Here is a 10918-nt window from a genome sequence, read left to right on the forward strand (position 1 = left end):
AAGGTGCCACACAAAAGGTTAATAAGCAAGATAAGGGCTCATGGAGTTGGGAGTGATATATTAGCATGGATAGATGATTGGGTAACAGACGGGAAGCAAAGAGTGGGGTTAAATGGGGCATTTTCATGTTGGCAGGCAGTGACTAGTGAAGTACCACAAAGATCAGTGCCGGGGCCTCAGCTATGCACAATCTATATTAATGGCTTAGATGAAGAGACAGAGAGTAATGTATCTAAGTTTGCTGGCAATACAAAGCTATGTGAGAATGTAAGCTGTGAGCAAGATACAAAGAGGCTGCAAAGAGATATAGGCAGGTTAAGTGAACGGGCATCAAGGTGGCAGATGGAGTATAATTTGGGAAAGTGTGAGGTTATTCACTTTGGTAGTAAGAATAGAAAGCAGATTATTATTTAAAAGGCATGAAATTTGTAAATTTTGATTTTCAGAGAGACTTGGGTGTACTTGTACATGGAACGCAGAAAGTTAGCATCCAGGTACAGCAGGCAATTAGGAAAGCAAATGGCACATTAGTCTTTATTGCAAGGGAATTGTAGTACAAGAATAAAGAGGTCTTGCTGTAATTGTACACAGCTTTGGTGAGACCACACCTAGAATACTCTGTGCAGTTTTGGTCTCCATATTTGAGGAAGAATATACTTGACTTGGAGGTTCACTAGAGTGGTCCCTGGCATGAGAGGGTTGCCCTATGATGACAGGCTGAGTAAATTTGGTCTATATTTTCTGGAGTTTAGAAGGCTGTGTTATGAACAGGTGAGAAAGGGGTCTAGGGGTTCCCTCTCAGCCTTTGCCTGGTTTGACCGTAACAGAGTTTAATTATTAAAATACTGTATTTTTAGATCCCCCTCAGTGAATCCATGTTCACTGCTGTCCAATTGTAAGGCAAAGAAATCAACTAGACACGTTCTCTTAGATTTAAACAAGAAAGGTGTAAGTTTATTAACCTTAAAACTCTAATTCAGTTAAAACTACTACGAGTATGCAATGCAACCACACTAACATGCATACACGATAAACACACATGCCAATAGAAACAGAAAAGGAGAAAGAATAAAGGGGAAAAGTTTGAAACAATAGCTGGAGTTCATTTACTATTTTGAGTTTGATGTAGAGTCCTTGGTTGCAGTTAAATTTTGCTGTTTCTTTGGAGCCCAGTGCAGGTTTTCAAACTTGTTTCGACGCAGGTGTCTTCTCTCTTGAGGTTTCAATGGCTTCAGTGGATCTGGAAATTCATCGGAAAGAGAGAGCCAGGGAAAGAGACCTTCCTTCTCTTTTGTACTCAAAGCAGTCTCTGTCTACAAAACTGCGTGAACATGATTCAAAAATCCTGGGTCAGCAGGTTGGTCATCTGACTAGGTTTTTGTCAACAAACTCTCCTGCGTTTTTTGTGGATTCTCCATCTTAGCAGACATCCTCAGTGGGTGGAGGTGGGGCGGGGGGGGAATGGATGGAATGCTGGTTTGTTACACATTCAGTGTCTGGTGATCAAAAATCCATTTGGGTTAATTGGATCAGGGAGCAGTTCCATTGTCTCTCCAGGTATTGTCTCTCAGAATGCATATGCTCCCAGCCAATGCTGATCTCTTTAAACAAGTTATCTTTTCAGTCCAGCAACAATTTAAAATTAATGCTTCATATGATGAAATTAATATGCCTCATTCATGGCAGGTGAGTTCTTCATGACAACTGAGAGGTGATCTCATTGAAGCACACAAGATTCTGAAGGGGCTTGACAGGGAAGACACTGAGAGGTTCTTTCCCCTGGCTGGGGAATCTAGAACACGGGGGCACAGTTTCAGGATAGGGGTGATCATTGTGGACTGAGGTGAGGAGAAATTTCTTCACTCAAAGAATTGTGACTCTTTGGAATTCTCTACTCCAGAGGGTTGTGGATGCTCCATCATTGAATATATTTAAGGCTAAGATAGACAGATGTTTGAGGCTAGATTTAATAGGGGCCTCGACATCGGGATCCATGGCAGGGGGGTGGGGGACATGAAGATTACTCTGGATAAGGCCCGCCACTGACCTCGACACCAGCAAGGTCCGTCCTGATCTTGCTGGCGGTGACGAGGCCTCGTGATTGGGGGAGGGCACCAGTAAATGGGTTGATTGTTGTTATCAAACTGTATCCTACTCCAGAGAACGAAATTGTTATGAATATCTGGACAGACTGAGGATGACCTGGTAAATGCTTTGAACATTATGAAGATGTTCAATAGACCGAGAGAAGATGTTTCCACTTGTGGATAGGTCCAAAACTAGGGGTCAGAAATATAAGACAGTCACTAATAATGCGAAATGCGTAAGGTGGGAGGAATCTTGTGTGCAGCATGAATACCAGCATAGACCGGTTGGGCTGAAAGGCCTGTTTTTGTTATGAAATTTCAGATTAAAAAAAAGAGCAGCTCCAGGAGATGATCCAAATACAGAATGACTACCCACCCTCACTGCAGCAAATCCCTCCATGCATCACACAGGGAATGGCTTTAGACATTTTCTGACTTTTCCCCTCATTATTATTTTGCTGGATGATTTCATTGATTGTTCCCTTTACTTTGCTCAGACTGTCCACCATCTCTTTTCTGGACGTCAGTCCTTCTTGTTGTTCCAGGATTTCATCTTGCTGCCCTTTATTTGTTTTACTCCAGATTCCTTTTCATTGCTGCCTCACTTTCTTGATATGTTCCCACATATTGGGCCGGACCTTGTTCTCCTCCTGACATCAGCTTTCATGGAGGGGAGGAGTGGGGGTTGGAGAATCGGAGTGGCAGTGGCTTTCATGGAACCCGACACCAGGATTACCGGTACTGATCCTCCTGGGGGTGGCATCTCCACCACTCTGCAACGAGACCCTACTTTAAATATGCTAAGTACCTCTTTGCATCCATTTGAATGTAATTCATCGCGGTCCTACCATCCGTTCCCAATCTTGAGCTTGACACGTGGCACTCACTCACATTCACTTGCCCATTCATGAGAAGCCACCGAGGGGGGGAAAGGGTCAACCTTGCATTGTGTGGATAGATAAGGTGGGGGGAAGGGGCAACTCTGCATTTGGATACACTGTTAGCACGGCATTGCCAATGCTGCCCCCGCCACGTGATTTGGGGGGGGGGGGTGGGGGCGCAAGTAGTAAGTGGCCGTCTGCCACGTAATCGCGGCAGTGCGGCCATGTGGGTCACAAAATCCACTCCCCCCCCCCCCCCCCCGCCTTATCCATACACACAATACAGAGTTGATCCCTTCCCCACCTCGGTGCCACCTTCTTCTCATGGACAGGAAAGTGAAGGCGTGTGAGTGCTGCTCATCGAGCTGAAGATTGTAAACTGATGGGAAAATTGTGGTGAATTGGATTGAATTGGGTGCAAAGAGGTACTTACCATATTTAAAGTAGGATCCAGTCACAGAACGGTGGAGGTGCCACCACAGAGCTTCGCCATCCCTGGGAAGATCAGAACCAGCAGCCTGGCTCCCGCCCCACCCCCCACCTCCCCCAATACCGCTGTCACGAAATCCGACGTTGGGAAGGGAACAGGATCAGGCCCATTCTCCATATCTAAGTGATTCCCAGCAGCCGTGCTAGCCCTGGTTCCAATTCCAATCCGTTCACCGATCCCTCTCTTCCCTCCATCCTTTTTCATGGCTATGACTATCCTGGGGGTGATTGCAATGCCCGACCTAAAGAAATATCAGGTTTTGTAACACCAGACGGGTCTTTACCAGTGCTCAGTGATGTCATTCAGGCTAAAATAAATGCCTCAGCAACCTTTCAGAGACTAATGAATCAAGTGGTAGCCAGTGTTCCCAACTGTGTAGTGTATCTTGAAGATGTGCTAACATAAAGTAACACTTGGAAGGAACATTTAAAACAGCTAGAAACTCTGTTTAAAAAATTACAAGCAGCTGATTTAGTGGTAAACCTGGCAAAAAGCGGATTCACAAAAGCAGAAGCGACCTACCCCAGGCATATAGAGGGGCGAGGGCGAGTGTGCCAAGAATGGCAAAAGTACAAGCCTTAGTGGAATTCCCTATCCCTAAGACTAAGTGTGAAATCATGAGGTTTTTGGGGATGTATGGTTTCTACAGAAAGTTTGTACCACATTTCAATATTGTGACTGATTTGCTACAGAAAAAGAAAACCAAGGTAGTGTGGTCAGGGGAGTGCCAGGCATCATTTGAAAAGCTAAAGGCAAATTTAACGAATGAACCAGTGTTAGCCTCTCCAAATTTTACTAAACCCTTCAAGGAAGCGATTGATGCAGTCCTAATACAAGATGATAAATCAGGCATAGAAAAACCAGTAGCGTAATTTTCAAAAAAACTGAATCATCACCAAAAAAAGTATTCCACTGTGGAAAAAGAAACATTAGACCTATTGCTAGCTCTTAAACGTTTTGAAGTATATGTCCATCATGACTACAAAGAAACACTGATATATACTGACCATAATCCATTCACCTTTGTGAAAAATTTAAAACCCAAAATGCCAGAATATTCCGATGGAGTTTATTGGTACAGCTTTATCACTTGAAGATTGTACACATTTCAGGAAAAAACAATGTTATCGTAGATGCTTTGTCACAAATTTAACTTTGTTGAGTTACATGAGTAACAATGATACAAAGCAAAATTGTGTTAACTACCAGTAGAGTGAGTGAGGGGCATAAGTGCGAAAATATGTTTAAAATGTTTTCAACTTCTGTTTTTATATTGTAATGAAATGCATTCAAGAATGGCGTTTCATTTCACCAAGGGCGGAAGTGTTACAAAAGGTTTTATTTTATACAAAATCCTAGAATTCTGTGTTTTTTAAAAACTGGAAAAAAGATTTCAGTGGACTTGAACACCTACAAATAGCTGGAATTTTTGAATGTCAAGGAGAGATTGTCAGATTCTCTTGTTGGAGATGGTCATTGCCTGGCATTTGTGTGGCGCAAATGTTACTTGCCACTTATCAGCCCAAGCCTGGATATTGTCCAGGTCTTGCTGTATTTCTACACGGACTGCTTCAGTATTTGAAGAGTTGCGAATGGTGCTGAACATTGTGCAATCATCAGTGAACATCCCCACTTCTGACCTTATGTTATGGAAGGAAGGTCATTGATGAAGCAGCTGAAGATGGTTGGGCCTAGGACACTACCCTGAGGAACTCCTGCAGTGATGTCCTGGGACTGAGATGATTGACCTCCAACGGAAAGTTTTACCTCGATTCCCATTGACTCCAATTTTGCTAGGGCTCCTTGATTCCATACTCGGTCAAATGCTGCCTTGATGTCAAGACAGTCACTCTCACCTCACCTCTGGAGTTCCACTCTTTTCTCCACGTTTGGACCAAGGCTGTAATGAGGTCAGGAGCTGAGTGGCCCAAGCAGAACCCAAACCATGCATCAGTGAGCAGGTTATTGCTAAGCAAGTGCTGCTTGATAGCACTGTTGAGGACACCTTTCATCACTTTACTGATGATTGAAAGTAGACTGATAGGGCGGGATTTGGCCACGTTGGATTTGTCCTGCTTTTTGTGCAGAGGATATACTTGGGCAATTTTCCACATTGCCAGGTAGATGCTAGTGTTGTACTGGAACAGCTTGGCTAGGGGTGCAGCAAATTCTGGAGCACAAGATAACTAACACTGCAGCAGGTGTATGGTACTCAAGACAAATGTTACAGGAACTATTTTAAATCTTACATCATTATATAAGGCTCTGTGAGTACAGGTGATGACTAAACCATTCATAGGGCCTATTTCTCGTAGAGGACAATCTTTTGGTTTATTTTCATTTTTCATTTTTCTCTTTTCCTGTTTATTGGTCATTTGTAAGTTGATATGTCCTGGTGTCCTAAACCCACGCAGGCCAATAGTGGGCCAGTTTATTTTTCATTGATCCAAATCTGCATGTTGTGGTTGAACAGGGGTTCGAACAGGTGCTTTCTGTGAAGTTTCCTTTAATGGTTTGACAGCACTGCCCAGGCTGGTGTCCATTCCCACTCAGCTTTCTGTCTCAACAAAGCAAAGAGGGCACTTAATGTGGCAAAATCCTCGATAAAATCTCAGCAGCACAACACCAATTCCAAAAATGATCATACCACCTTAACATGTTGGTAGAAGTGACTCCTGTCCCATGTTTATTTCCATTTCATCAATGTCCCCCTGCCCTGCCCCACTAATGTTTACTCTTGGAATGGTTCCCTTATCCTGTGCTATCTGTGTCTTCTTTGGATTAACCTTCAGCCCTTCCTTGGTTAATAATTGTCACAATTCTCTCAGGAATCTCACAGGGCTTTCCGTGTCCAGAGTCAGCAACAATAAATCATCCACATCCTGTATTAACCACTCAAGCTAGTTCAACTGAATTATAGCTGTAACTATTTGGTGATAGAAAATGGAGTGGAAATTGTGAAATCCCTGTGATAAACATGTCTGGGAGGTCTGCTGGTCCAGGAATGGAAAGGTAAATTTATACTGGTAACCTGCATTAAAGGGAACTGACCAAAATCCATTTGATGTGTCCATGCAGAGAAACTATTTCTTCTGCTGGGGGAATCAGGAACAAGGGAGCATCATCTGAATGCCCAGCTTTAAGGAGTGAAATCAGGCAGCAATTCTTCACACAAAGGGGAGTAGAGCTGTGCAATTCTCTTATCCCTCAGTCTTTCCTGATAAGTATATCCTCCTCTAGTATCATCCTTGTGAATCATTTTTGTACCTTCTCCAGTGCCTCTGTATCCTTCTTATAATACAGAGCCCCGAAATGTTCACAGTATTCCAAGTATGGTCTAACACACCCCCTGCTCTCATACCCACATCTCTGTCCTGGGCTTGCTGCAGTGTTCCAGTGAACATCAATGCAAGCTCAAGGAACAGCATCTCATTTACCGATTAGGCACGCTACAGCCTGCCGGACTGAACGTTGAGTTCAATAATTTCAGAGCATGACAAGCCCCCTTTTTATTTTCAGTTGTTTTTTTCTTTTTTCTTTTTTTAAATTTTATTTTAGTTTGTTTCATCATTCATTTTCCTTAACATGTGCCTGCCCATTGTTTTTTTCATGTTTGTGCTTTGGGCCAGGGCTGTTCATTTTTCTGTCCATTACCACCCTCTCTGAACTAACACTTTGTTATTTCAACACACCATTAACATACCGTTTGCCTCTGCTCCGTGACCTTCTGGTCAGTTATTCTCTGTGACCCTGTCCTATCAACACCTTCACTTTTGTTACCTCTTGCCCCACCCCTGCTTTATTTGTTTAAAACCTATTACATTTCTAACCTTTGCCAGTTCTGATGAAGGGTCACTGACCTGAAATATTAACTCTGCTTCTCTCTCCACAGATGCTGCCAGACCTTCTGAGTATTTCCAGTATTTCTTGTTTTTATTTCAGATTTCCAGTACCTGCAGTATTTTGCTTTTATATGTGGTCTAACCTGTGAGGATTAGCCTGTTTTAGTAGAGTATATGTGAGACAGAGACTGCAGGCTGTTGAGCATAGTGGTGTCTTCTTTATTCTGTTTGACTTTCACATTCCCTTTGCTAGCATGTGTGTTTTACAGCAGCCTCTAGAGTACACAATGCACAATGTAATTGCAGTTTCAAAACACTACAACACTACATCCCGTCCCTTCTTAGTAAATGAGAGACATACCATGTTTCACTGGTTTGTTTCAAAAACTGTACACAATAAACTTAAACATAATAGTTCACTTTGTAACATAGTCACTTGAGCATTGTGGGTGTTTTCTCTCATGATTAGGATATCGTCTGATATCAGATGTGGTCTCATTTGACTCACGTTCTTCATCTGAGGTGTCTCTGTTGGAATCGGATTCAATGGTTATGAGTGGTGTTTTCAGTGCTTTGAAGAATGATGCGTTTCTTGTGATGATTTGTGAATCATGCTCAGCAGTGATCATTGATCCTTTTGTGTTGGTCACAACAAATGGTTGGATGTCATAAGGAGTTGTTTGTTTTCCAACATGGCCGTCACATTTCACCAGTACATTACCTTCTGGCTTTAGCGGTGTATTTCGTTCTGCATCTACTTTCATTCGATCCTTCTGTTCAAGATCGCGACTGTGGACATGTTGATCATTAGGTCCGCAGGGTAGCTCAGGTAGATGTGTGTGCAAAGGATGTGCAAAGATGGGGGTAGCTGGAGGTTTTCCAGTAGTCGAGTGAGGTGTTGCTCTGTAATTACGAAGAAAGTGATATAGTTCTTGCCTCCATGACTTGTTCTCAACTGTAGATGTACATCACAATGCAATTGCAGTTTCAAAACATACCACATAACCAAGGTTCAATGTAAGTTTAGCATAACTTTTCTGCTTTTCAATTCCATCCCTCTGGTAATGAGCCCCAGTGCTTGGTTTGCTGTTTTATGGCTTTATTAACCTGCTCAATGGAATACCCAGGGGAAGGGTACACCCAGCGTGTCCACTCTGAACCTGTTTTGCTGCTTCCTCTGTGCCCAGCACTGTCTGAAGCCCCATCACATGGAAGTGAATTTTAAAAGAAGGAAGGAATCTTTCAGCATTTGAAAGGGATTTGCAAAGAATTCAAGCAGTTCTCAGAGAGTTTGGATCTTTCTTTATTCTTGGGGAGTTGAACATCAGGCTGTCTCCTGTCAATATCGACCTGCCAATTACTCTCACGACCCTGCCTTTTCCCCAGAGCTCTGCAAACTCCTCCTTTTAACTCGAGAACTAATTTCATTTTGAAAGTTATCATTGAATCTGCTTCCACTGCCCTTTCAGACAGTGCATTCCAGATCACAACTCACTTAGTTACAAAGTTTCCTCCCTCTGCCTTTTTGTCAATTATTTGATGTGATCTGTTTGCTTGTTCATCTTTTGTTCAATACATTTACTGTGTGGGTTTTAATTTAAATTTGAAAAAGAAAAGACTTGCATTTATATAGCGCCTTTCACAACCACCGGATGTCTCAAAGTGCTTTACAGTCATTGAAGCACATTTTGAAATGTAGGAACTGTAGCAGGCAATTTTTGTGCACAGCAAGCTCCCACAAGCAGCAATGTCAAAATTAACAGATAACCTGCTTCAGTGATGTTACAGGGTAAATATTGACCAGATCACTGGTGATAACTCCCCTGCCCTTCTTCAAAATAGTCCCATGGGATCATTTATATTCATACAGTCATAGAGTCGGACAGCATAGAAACAGGCCCTTCGGCCCACCGTGTCCATGCCGACCATAATGCCTATCTATACTAATCCCACCTGCCTGCATTAATTCCATATCCCTCTATGTCTTGCTCATTCAAGTACCTGTCCAGATGCCTCTTAAATGTTGCTACTGTTCCTGCCTCCACCACCTCCTCTGGCAGCTCATTCCAGATACCCACTATTCTTTGTGTGAACAATTTACCCCTTTGATCCCCTTTAAACCTCCTCCCTCTCACCTTAAATCTATGCCCTCTATTTTTAGTCACCCCTACCATGGGAAACAGACTCTGGCTATCTACCCTATCTATGCCTCTCATAATTTTATATACCTCTATCATATCCCCTCTCAGCCTCCTTCGCTCCAGGGAGAACAGACCCAGCCTATCCAATCTCTCTTTATAACTCAAGCCCTCCAAACCAGGCAACATCCTTGTGAATCTTTTCTGCACCCTCTCTAGCTTAATCACATCTTTCCTGTAGTGCGGCGACCAGAACTGCACACAGTACTCCAAATGCGGCCTAACCAACGTTATATACAACTGTAACATGACGTCCCAACTCTTGTACTCAATGCCTCGGTCGATGAAGGCAAGCATGCCATACACCTTCTTCACCACCCTGTCTACCTGTGTTGCCACTTTCAGGGAACTATGTACTTGCACCCCAAGGTCTCTCTGCTCAACAACACTCCCCAGGGCCCTGTCATTCACTGTATGTGTCCTGCCCTGGTTTAACTGCCCAAAATGCATCACTTCACACTTGTCTGCGTTAAATTCCATTTGCCAATCCCTTGCCCACTTTCCCAGTTGATCTATATCTTGTTGTAACCTTAGACAACCTTCTTCACTGTCCACTGTACCTCCAATTTTGGTGTCATCTGCAAACTTACTAATCATACCCCCTACATTCACATCCAAGTCATTAATATATATGACAAACAACAGCGGGCCCAGCACCGATCCCTGCGGCACACCACTGGTCACTGATTCACCTTAGAGGGCAGTCTGGGCCTTGGTTTAATGCCTCATCTGAAAGACAGCACTTCCAACAGTGCAACACTCCCTCAGTACTACACTGGAGTATCAGCCTAGATTTATGTGCTTAAGTCCTGAAGTGGGACTCTGAGCCTACAACCTACTGAGTCAGAGACCAGAGTGTTCCTGACTGAGCCATGGCTGACACCCAGGTTTGCAGGCGCGATGCTCTATTCACACATCAAAGGTGGCACACACACTAACTCCAGTAGCTTGAAGTGATTAACAGACTGGGTTTTCTGTTTAGTGATCTTGGGTGTGTTACTGATACCTTTTCTGGTTACCAAGGCCAGGAGAGGCACTCTGGAAGAGATGGGACTTGTCCAGGAGAGTAATTGAAGGTATGAAAACTGAAATAATCTAAAGTTAGAGAAAAGAAAATGGAACAGACCATAACAGGATATCAATTAGGCTCCTTTTGGACATCCCAGATTTTAATCATTCTGTTCCGTTGCCTAGGCCCCACGCTCTGAAATTCCCTCCCTAAACCTCTGCACCTTGTCACCTCGCTTTCCTCATTTCGGACACTCCTTAAAACCTACCTCTGTGACCAAGGTTTTGGTCATCTAACCTAATATCTCCTTTTGTGGCTCGGAGTCATATTTTGTTTCTTAATGCCTTGGGGCATTTTATTATGTTAGGCGCTATATAAATATAAGTTATATTATATATTATAAGTTTAAGA

The sequence above is a fragment of the Heterodontus francisci genome, chromosome 32 (assembly GCF_036365525.1).
Source record: "Heterodontus francisci isolate sHetFra1 chromosome 32, sHetFra1.hap1, whole genome shotgun sequence".
NCBI lineage: Eukaryota > Metazoa > Chordata > Chondrichthyes > Heterodontiformes > Heterodontidae > Heterodontus > Heterodontus francisci.